Source organism: Schistocerca americana, chromosome 7 (assembly GCF_021461395.2).
Source record: "Schistocerca americana isolate TAMUIC-IGC-003095 chromosome 7, iqSchAmer2.1, whole genome shotgun sequence".
NCBI lineage: Eukaryota > Metazoa > Arthropoda > Insecta > Orthoptera > Acrididae > Schistocerca > Schistocerca americana.
The window spans coordinates 282,870,690-282,882,699 of NC_060125.1; positions in this window are offsets into that span (position 1 = coordinate 282,870,690).

Sequence of the window (12,010 nt, forward strand, 5' to 3'; positions counted from 1 at the left end):
TCCTGTCTCATATCTCAGCTCTCTGAGGCTGTACATACTGCAGTAAGGAACAGCTCAGCAGGCAGTTCAGCTGATGAGGAATGGATGTCTCTTGAATAGGCAATCAGGGAAGTTGGAAAGAGATACGTAGGTACAAAGAAGGTAACTGCGAAGAAGCATGGGTAGCAGAGGCTATACTTCAGACGATCGCTGAAAGAAGGAGGTACAAAAATTCAGGAGTACAGAAATACAAGTCACTTGGCAATTAAATGAATAAGAAGCCCAAGGTACCTAAGGTGAAACGACTGCATGAAAAAAATGTGAAGAAATTGAAAACGAAGTAATTGTCGGAAGGACTGAAGACTCAGCATATAGAAAAGTCAAAACAAACTTCGGTGAAATTAAAAGCAAGAGTAGTAATATTAAGAGTGCAACGGGAATTCCTCTATTAAATGGAAAGAGTACACTGAAGGCATTTGGGACAGGAGAAGAAACAAGAGCCATTGTCGGAGATATGGGAGACCCAGTGTTAGAATCAGAATTTGAAACAGCTTCGGAAGACGTAACGACAGTGTACGAACAGACGTATTCCTATTAACTGTAAAGAAGACACTTTAGGTGGAAGACAGGCACAATTAAAAGACACTCACACATAGCTTTCTGCCACAGCCTTCGTCAGTAAAAGACACACACACACACACACACACTCACACACCGTTCACACAAACGCAAGCAAGGAAGCACACCTCACGCACGCACGACTGCCACCTTCAGCGTCTCGGGCCGGAATGCTATGTGTGCGTGCGTGTGTGTGTGTGTGTATGTGTGTGTGTGTGTGTGTGTATGTGTGTGAATGGCGCGTGTGTGTTCTTTTTTACTGACGAAGGCTGTGGCCGAAAACTATGTGTGAGTGTGTCTTTTAATTGTGCCTGCTGCAACTTGACGTGTCTTCTTTACAGTAAGTATCAACCTGTCTTTTCCTACATTGTTGATATTCTTATCTGGAGTTCGCATTGTTTGATTTTTGGAAGACCTAAGATGAAATAAGGTACAAGGGTCGGATAATGTTCCATTAGATACTCTAAAGTAATTGGGGATAATGGCAAAAAACGAATATTCTTATTGGTGTGTAGAATTAATGAGCGTGGCTAAATATCATCTGACTTTCGGAAGAGCAGCATCCTCACAGTTCTAAGGAAAGCAAGAGCGAAATAGTGCGAGAATTATCGCACAATAAGTTTATCAGCTCATGAATCCAAGTTGCAGACAAGAATAATATATAGAAGAAAGTAAACGAAAACTGCTGATCTGTTAGATGACAGTTGGTTTGGCTTTACAAATATGAAAGCCAACAGACAGGCAATTCTGATATTGCGGTTGATAATGGATGCAACACTGAAGAGAAACAAAGACCCGTTTGTAGAATATGTCGACGGAGGGAAAGTGCTCGACAATGTAAAGTGGTGCAAAATGTTCAAAATTCTGAGAAACATAGAGACAAGCTCCAGGGAGAAATGGGTAATATGCAATATGTACAAGAGCCAAGAGTGAAAGAGCAAGATTGAAGTGCTTAGATTAAAAAGGATGTAAGGCTAGGGTGTAGCCTTTCGCCCTACTACTGGGTCTGTACATCGAAGAAACACTGGCGGAAATAAAAGAAAGACTGAAGAGTGGAATTAAAATTCAAGGTGAAGGCATAGCGATGATAAGATTTGCTGTTGAGGTCTAATATGTACAGAATAGGTATTGAGAGCAAATCGAAGATAGATGAAAGCAATGAGAAGTAGTGGAAATGAGGACAGCGAGAAACGTAACATTATGTTTAGTGATCACGAAGTAGATGAAGTTAAAGAAGCCTGCTACCTAGGAAGCAAGATAACCCAAGGCGGACGGAGTAAGGAAGACATGAAAAGCAGACAAGCATTAGCAGAAATGGCGTTCCTGGCCAAGAAAGGTCTACTAGTATCAAACATAGGTCTTAATTTGAGGGAGAAATTTCTGAAAATGTGCATCATTGTATGGTAGTGAAACATTGGCTGTTGGAACACAGGAACTGAAGAGAACCGAAGCATTTAAGATGTGGCGCTACAGAAGAATGTTAAAAATCAGGTGAATTGATAAGGTAAGGATTGAAGAGGTCCTCAGAAGAATAGGTGCAGAAAGGAATATAGGGAAAACACTAATGAGACGAAGGTGCAGGATGGTAGGATATCTGTTAAGGCATCATGGAAAATGTTACATGGCACTGGAGAAAGCTGTAGAGGGTAAGAATTGTAGAGAAAAACAGTGATTGGAATAGATCCAGCAAATAATTGCTGACACAATTTGAAAATGCTACTCTGAGATGGTGCTTGTCACAGGGGAGGAACTGTGGTGGGCGACATGAACACTGATGGTTCAAAAGAAAAAAACAAAAAAACAAAAGGAAACCAAAATTCAGAGAGAGAGAGAGAGAGAGAAAGAGAGAGAGAGAGAGAGAGAGATGGCTTTACGAAGTGTTGCCTAACTGTGAAGCAGTTCTCATCATTGTTGACTTCCACAACGAGGTTCATGACAGCACACTGACTGATAGTTCCCTCGCATCATTATCAATGTCCATGAAGATATTGGCAAGTCACGTAATGAAGTGGTTTCCTCCGCAGTATTAAGGTAAAGCCCGCACATTTTAAACGACTACCTTCATTGATTGGAAACTGATAGCTTGTAAGTCGAGGTGTACAAAATAATGCAGCGTATTTGTTTGTAAATTTCCACGACCGGTGGCAAAGCAGACGAAATCGTATATTTTGTAACTATATTTCAGAAAATACGAAATATATTTTCTCAATGTTTTCGAGCAACGAAATCACGTTTAATAGAGAAAGTGAGTTGCTAATTCTCCAGTCAAATTCAGAGTAACAGCATTTAGTCGGAGACGACACGGCACTTGTACACAGTAATATAAAGGGGCCGGTACAGAACCCAACAACGTACAATAGTAAGGAAACACCGACAGCAAGAGCAAACTGTCGGTAGCCGATGTTTGGGCATTTATAAACAGTTGTAACCACAACAGGCGGGCCTCAGATCTCAATAACTGTACTGTAGTGGCCGTGAGCATCTGTAGCATTTCTATAAAAGAACCTATGCAGAACCTGACAGATTGTGAAGTCTTATATTTAATAATTGTACCGTATTGTTATAATTGAAGTGCAGCTGCTAATGGAGGTCCAATGGGGGCAGCGAAAGTTACAAGCCTGTAATTACACTCGCGCATTGCAAATTTACTCGTCACCTTCATGAAGCTAGGTCATGCCTCTTAAAACTGGACATGTATTAATACAAAATTAAATGAGATAAAATTCTCGATACAGCCGTCTGAAACACCTCGCTTACAATAAATTTGCACGTAATTTTCCAATAATCTACAATAAGTAATAAGGGGAAAGGATGAGGGCGCAGCAGAACAATCCAGCAGAAAATTTCTCAAAAGCACAACTAATATATTTATTGCGATAAAATTCGGGATCAAACAGTATCATCAAAACCCATAACCACAGAACATTGGTTTTGAGTGTACGTTGCTAAACACATGGAGCAGAAGACGATGTCTCATTAGTTTTCAGAAATATGACCGCATTGAAATTTGGACTACCTTCAGTTACAACTACGCTCTGCTTATTCTGTTTGTACCTCCTTCATCTTGGCCACATCAAGTAAATCCTGATCTGCATGAAGTGCCAATTCACTGCCTGCTAATGAATTCTGTCAATGTCTTTAGAGTCAGTGTCATATTACCAGTTTCGCTCTGCCTGTTTTCTTTCCTCTCGGTGTTTGCCAAATTGTTAACACAGTTCACTGAATAAAACGAACTTTATTTGCCACCCAATTATTCTGACTGCCAACGCGCTACACGCTATCACATTCAGAGTCCGTGGCAACATTTGTAAACTGCGGGCGGGGGAATTGGAAAGAATGGTGGGACACGCGATTCAGCAGCTTCGCGTGAAAGGTCGGCTACTAAGAAATGCAGCCGTGGGCAAATTCGTCCTGCGGGTCGATATTGGCTCCCGTGTTATCGGAAACGCCTCCTTTCAGTGGTTTTTCGAAACTTCATCGCTTCGCCCTTTTTTTTTGTTACGACTCTGGCTAACGAAAAAGTTTTTCGATGTTACGCAGACTCCGCGGGTTACACTTTATTATCTGCCGTGCTCAGACACGAACTATTCACTGGAATGTAACACAGAAAGTTCTAAGCTGTAACTGGGGAACGACTAGTTCATTTTGCAAAACTAAGAGAAAGAATCTAAACTGACAATTACGTAGAAGTATTAGCCTTACGACTCAATTATTTTTATGCAAATAAATTTGTCTTCCCGAAAATTTTCAACCAATATGGAATTGTTAAATTTACTCGCTGTTGCAGAATCTATCTGAGTTAAGCTGCATTAGTTGTGAAGGTATTACCCACCGGTGACATGTTTCTTCAGACTTTGCCAATAATAAGTGTTACAAACCCCGACGGGAAAAATGACGAGCTTAATATTAGCGTTGAAAACTTTAGTCTCTTGAAACCCTGTGTCGTGAATCCAAGTAAAGTTTCTAGCGATGGGCTTGTAGACAGAACGATATATGGCTGTTTGGGTTAGTCTTGGAAGCATGCTCGAATAGCCGATTGGTTAAGATGACCGCTCGCGACAAGCAGGAAATCCGGGTCCGATAGACGACTCAGCGCAAATTTTCGTGTGTCACCAATAAATAGCTTCGTAACAAATGCAGCTAATGTCAGAAAGATACCACATTTGCGAAAAAATTTCATTAACATAGTTCCATTGCAAGGTGGTAATCTATGTACTTTTTTTTTCAAGCATCTTTAAAAATAAATTTTTATTTCATTGTAACGAACGAAGATCGATACAGGTTGCCAATAACACTTTATGAACTTCCGTTAACCCTAGTGATGTAAATGTCGCCATTCTGAAGATACTGCATAAGTGATGCTAATATACAATTTAACCACACAATATTTTACTCAGTTCTATTAAGATAGATTCTTCTGCTTTAGTGGAGAAAGATAAACTGATCCCAGTTGCGACATGCGTTTAAAATTGTTGGCGTTTGAGATATCTAGCTATGAAGTTGCCTATAGCCACTGTGGATCAATTATTCCCGCCAGCCTTATGCCCACCTATTGAAATCACTGTACGGTTATAGTTGGTACCCATTTTTTGTGTAACTGTGGTAATGTGTCAGACTACAGAGATCAGAGAGTACCATAATGCTTTAACCTGTATCTTTCAACGATTTTAACAGGGACAGCGACATTCCCTCAGTGGTGCGTGCACAAGTTCGGCCAAATCTAATTGTATTGGACAGTTTTTACAATAACACTAACCCGCGATTGACCGTTGTTAATGAACATCACAGGAGATGCTAAAATGACCACTGTTGACGTTGATAGAATACTGGTCTCGATTTATCAAACTGTGAGACACGCCTGAAGAATAGCAGCAATAGAGATTTCAATGTTCTGCTGTAGCTCTTCCAGCACATGAGGACTATTTTAGTGTACGTGACCCTTCATTTTACCCCGAATTCACTTGGAGCCAGATCCAGTGATTGAGGTGGACAGGAGATTGTGCTCACTATGTCATCTCAAAGAACACATCATGCACTCGTGACAAGGCTGTTAATGACGTGTGTACTGTTGTGTAGCTGAAAATGTCTTTACAGTCAGTAGATCCACATGTGGACTTGCCGTTTAGCACTAATGGTACAATGACATATTCGTGCTGCGATGGGGACACAAGAGATAGTGAACCAAAGCCAACCTTTATGCAACAGTTCTTCAAAGTACTGGCGCGGATTTGCTGGTACAAAGTGCCGCATGTTCTGTTTCACTCGCTCTGAAAGGCTGATGTCGCCTTCATCTGAAGGACTGAAAAGCTGAAGACACATTATTTCCGATTCCATTTTATCCAGACACCAATGGCAGAACTCAACACGTGGAAGTTCGAAGTTCGTCAGGTACCTTTCTCTAGCGCTCAATAGAAGTCGACAATTTTCCTGATCATGAACAATGGCCAACTTGGCGCCAGTCATACAGGTATACTGCTCGCAAAAAAAAAAAAAAAAAAAAAAAAAAAAAAAAAAAAAAAAAAAAAAAAAAAAAAAACTTCATATTTCGACTGGGTATGTGATGGTATTTCAGTGATTCCAGTCACTAATTGGTAGTAATAGGCCACTAGGCCACTGCAGCCCCTCTGGCCTGAATGCTGGATGTACGCACTGATTCGCTTGGGGAGGCTGTCATTAAGTCATTAGTCATTGGGTCCACTACTGAGAATACACCTGTGGTTCTTGCAGGTCACGAGAGAACCTCAATATCACGCAGACTTTTCATACAGATAGATACGTGCCTTGTATGGATGACCATTGTTCTGCTGAATAGTGGCAGCACAGTATGGTCGCATGAGAGGTAGCACATGACTATGCAAGGATGTTAGGGATGTACCGTAGTACCGTCACAATTCCCTGAATCATTAGTAGCCGTGAGCTGATGCCATACCCGACGGTTGCCAAAATCACGATTCCAGGAGTAACACCGCTCTGTGTTCGAAGTATGGACTTTAGCCCAGGTCACCACCAATCGCCAAGGATGGTCACATAGGGAAGTCCAGGATAATCCAGAACACAAAGCGAAGCCAATAATCACAAGTCTATGCTTCTTGGTCACAGTACCACTCAAGATGCAGGTGTTTGTACTTTGGTCTTTCACAATTTTTTATTAGCTTATATGAACCTTACACGTTTCGTTGCTACTCCTTTTCAAAGGATCTAAAAAGGACGTACCGTACATGAGAAACGAAGCAATGGCGATGGGTAAGGTATGGCAGAGAGACCAGCAAGTCGAGAGCAAGTGAATACGATACACCGTGGACGTAACATAGCTTACACCCATCCGAAACACAATGCTACAAGATATCTCGTCAAAGTGACTTCCATGAGGCATCACTGAAAACTCATCGAGTGTTTTCGCAATTGGAATATGAAAAGGATCAGCTGTAGAACAGAATGACGAATATGGAAATTTGTCCCGGATGTGGACTCGATCCCGGATATCCCGCTTATCATGAGTGACGCCTTACCATTTGGCTATCTGTGCACAGCTCACGGGCAGACCCTTGCTACCATATATCGACAACCAAGTATCAACAACCTGTACTCGTATATCCATTATGTACAGTCCCGTACAGGACCGACATATTACTTCAAAGTTGCTTGCCCAGTGTCTATGGATAAATAACTTTACACTGGATAAGTTCGAATTACGATATAAAGTTCGAAAGAATTTTGCATCGTAATTCGGAATAACACACACAATGCACTATCGTATTACTGCAAACTGATTGGCGTGCACTCGCTCCAGCGTAAGGAGAGCAGCTCTGGCAGACGGAGCTGCCACACTTGACTGTTCTAAGACACAATGAATACATATATTTGGATTAAGCAAATAATTCAACGTTTTACTAATCCCGGAACACTAACGTACGACGTGCATACAATTTCATGCATACTTGTTATGTTTAAAGTACCGAAGACGTTATTTGATGCTAACATTAGTTATACGACATTATTCTAGCAAATATACATAATGGATGACCCTGATGTACAATGATGGCTGCCCTTTTTGACAGCAGTCAGCATTAAACCATTGCTTCAGGAGCCCACTATAAGTGTAACTGGTTACCAGAGCATACTTGACCTCATAGCAACAACCAATCTTGGACACATAAGGTGCATAACAAAATTACAAAAAAATACATGTATTTAAAAAAGCAGGTAAAAATTCGCTTAAAATCTTCCCAAGAGATAGTCACCATTGCTTCCAACTATGTAAGTGTAGACCAGACGTTGCTTGAATTCAAAGATACAGTTTTGACGGTAACTGGGAGATTTGTGCCAAATAATTTAATACGAGAGGCGACAGATCACTATCACTACACAAAACAGGTCAGAACACAGTCGAAGAGACAAAAAAGCAAGCTAAATTTGAAAGAACACAAAATCTCTAAAAGGGGGAGCACACGACTTTGGGATCGCCGACTTTCTTCAAACTTAGTACACCATTTGTAGACCAATAAAACAACACAACCTGCAAACAATAAGGTGCACTACAATATCAATTCCGACAAAATCACAAGAGAAGTTTTACGCGCCTATTACGTGGCTTATGTAATCGTGCGTAGGTGCCGGACGCTATTCATTGTTATCATGTAGTGCCTGCACGGTAGCTCAGAGCTGCTCTCTGTAACGAAAGAAAACTGAGCGGATTTCGTGTGACCGCCACGACCAAATATAACGAACAATAATGAACAAAAAAAGGAAGAGAACTGGGTAGCATTCGAGCTTGTTAAAGAGAACGTGCATGAAGCGATGGTTCAACTCACGTGCACTATTTATTCTTGCTACATTAGCAACGTCTCACCTCTACGCAGGTTATTTGACAAATGGGGCATCCTGTTGTGTCTGCAGCTCGAAGCGTCGAGGAACAAAGTAGTTCCGGATTCCTTATCAGATTGCATGTGTAAGGGAGGTCACAAATCACGACAGGGATATATTTCAGGAAAACTCTATCCGTTTCTTTGTTTACTTGTCGACAGTTGTCGACAGTTGTCGAACGCTGACAACTTGACCACAATGAACTCTTACATGCGGTACTTACGCACAGGTGCAGAAGGCACATAACAGATGAATAAAACTTCTCTTGCAGTTTTGTCGGAATTTCCAGAGTATCACATCTTACTACTTGTACATTACATTGTTTTAATGGCTTACTAAAGGTCTACAACGTTTGAAGTCTATCTGAGATCTCAACGCCGTGACATCCCCTTGTAAGGTTGGTGATGTTTAACAATTCGAATTTTTCCGCGGACGTGAATGTGAAATGATTTTAGGTTTTTAATAGTTTCCACAACAAAACTGGAAGAAAATACATAGAACTTCTGGCCGTATTCGAAGTTGACCAACGGCGAGATACAGTCAATACCTACACAGCACTACAGAAATGGTAAGTAACGTCATCGATGACACTACCATTAAAGTGGAAATACTAATCATGGTTTTCCGAAATTCCTTCATCAAAAAAGACGGAGAAAGTATTCCAGAATTCAAGAATAGCTGAGAACATGAGTAACGTAAAAGTAGTTTCCGTGGATGTAACTAAGCGGCTAACCTTAGTTAATTAAACCGAAACTTCCAGTTCAGACTGTATACCAGTTATCATCCTTTCAATTATGTTGTAATGTCTCCTTACTTGGCAATTATATGCGAACGCTCGCTCCACGAATTATACTTGCGGAATGAATGGAAATATTCACAGACGACGCAAATATCCAAGAAAGGATACAGAAGTAATCCACTGAATTGCGGACTCACATAAACGGCATTGATCCGCAGCAGGATTCTGGAACAAACAATGTTCTCGAAATTAGGGATTACCTCGAAGTCAACATTCTACTGACACATTATCAACACAGAGTCGTAAAAGATCGTTCTTGGGAAACACAGCTGGCAGGCTCCTTATTCACACCGAGCGAGGAGGCGCAGTGGCTAGCACACTGGACTCGCATTCGGGAGGACGATGGTTCAATCCCGCGTCCGGCCATCCTGATTTAGGTTTTCCGTGATTTCCCCAAATCGCTCCAGGCAAATGCCAGGATGGCTCCTTTGAAAGGGCACGGCCGACTTCCTTCCCTGTCCTTCCCTAATCCGATGAGACCGATGACCTCGCTGTCTGGTCTCCTCTCCCAAACAACCCCAACCAGTTATTCACACAAAGCAGTGACTGTTGTCGACAGGGGAACTCAGATTGGTTCCATATTTCTACATTTATAGAATGCTTTTCACAGCGTTCCTCACAAACGGCTTCTAATCATATTGCGTGTCTGTGCAGTATCGTCTGAGTTGAACGACTAGATTTGTGATTTTCTGTCAGACCAGTCACAGTTCTTAGGGAGGAAGAAAAGTGATTGAGAGCGACAAATGTGATATCTAGCGTTCCCCAAGGAGATTTTCTGAATCTGCATAGGCGGTGTGGGAGACAATTGGAGCACCCATCTTCGCTTCTTTGCAGATGATGCTGTCGTTCACCTCCAATATAGCAATCAGAAGGCCAAAACCAAGTGGAAAGTGAATTAGGCTATATACATAATATGGTGTGAAAGGTGGCTGACTGTAACTGGCAATGACAAGGAATTCTGATGGCATTACTGTGAACCATGGACTTCTTGCGTTGCCATGCGACTGTATCGTCCTGCCTGCATTGAACAGGACAGTTCTCGTCCATTCGTGGCACGAATATCTATGAACTGTCTGTGTGATATTAATGTACTCCGTGGCCTCCTAGATCTCCAGATTTGTCTTCAGGACAACGGCTTAGTGACCCTTCGCGAGTGAATAACTGCATGCATCCAGGGTTGAAGAGGATTGCACAGTGAATTACGCCACTCTCAAGTTTAGAATTACCAATAGTTAAAATCAGAACCATTACATGGACTATATTGTGAGGGAGGAAAACCAAAGACTGCGTCTTATTATCAGAACACTTAATAGGTGGAACTGATCAACTGAGGAGACTGCCTGAACTAAGCTTGTCCGAAATTATCTGTAGTTCTGTTGTGCGGTGTGGTTTCCTTACTCGATAGGATTGACGGGGGAGATCGACAAAGTTATTAGAAGAGCAGCTAGTTTTGCATTATAGTGAAATACACTCCTGGAAATGGAAAAAAGAACACATTGACACCGGTGTGTCAGACCCACCATACTTGCTCCGGACACTGCGAGAGGGCTGTACAAGCAATGATCACACGCACGGCACAGCGGACACACCAGGAACCGCGGTGTTAGCCGTCGAATGGCGCTAGCTGCGCAGCATTTGTGCACCGCCGCCGTCAGTGTCAGCCAGTTTGCCGTGGCATACGGAGCTCCATCGCAGTCTTTAACACTGGTAGCATGCCGCGACAGCGTGGACGTGAACCGTATGTGCAGTTGACGGACTTTGAGCGAGGGCGTATAGTGGGCATGCGGGAGGCCGGGTGGACGTACCGCCGAATTGCTCAACACGTGGGGCGTGAGGTCTCCACAGTACATCGATGTTGTCGCCAGTGGTCGGCGGAAGGTGCACGTGCCCGTCGACCTGGGACCGGACCGCAGCGACGCACGGATGCACGCCAAGACCGTAGGATCCTACGCAGTGCCGTAGGGGACCGCACCGCCACTTCCCAGCAAATTAGGGACACTGTTGCTCCTGGGGTATCGGCGAGGACCATTCGCAACCGTCTCCATGAAGCTGGGCTACGGTCCCGCACACCGTTAGGCCGTCTTCCGCTCACGCCTCAACATCGTGCAGCCCGCCTCCAGTGGTGTCGCGACAGGCGTGAATGGAGGGACGAATGGAGACGTGTCGTCTTCAGCGATGAGAGTCGCTTCTGCCTTGGTGCCAATGATGGTCGTATGCGTGTTTGGCGCCGTGCAGGTGAGCGCCACAATCAGGACTGCATACGACCGAGGCACACAGGGCCAACACCCGGCATCATGGTGTGGGGAGCGATCTCCTACACTGGCCGTACACCACTGGTGATCGTCGAGGGGACACTGAATAGTGGACGGTACATCCAAACCGTCATCGAACCCGTCGTTCTACCATTCCTAGACCGGCAAAGGAACTTGCTGTTCCAACAGGACAATGCACGTCCGCATGTATCCCGTGCCATTCAACGTGCTCTAGAAGGTGTAAGTCAACTACCCTGGCCAGCAAGATCTCCGGATCTGTCCCCCATTGAGCATGTTTGGGACTGGATGAAGCGTCGTCTCACGCGGTCTGCACGTCCAGCACGAACGCTGGTCCAACTGAGGCGCCAGGTGGAAACGGCAGGGCAAGCCGTTCCACAGGACTACATCCAGCATCTCTACGATCGTCTCCATGGGAGAATAGCAGCCTTTATTGCTGCGAAAGGTGGATATATACTGTACTAGTGCCGACATTGTGCAT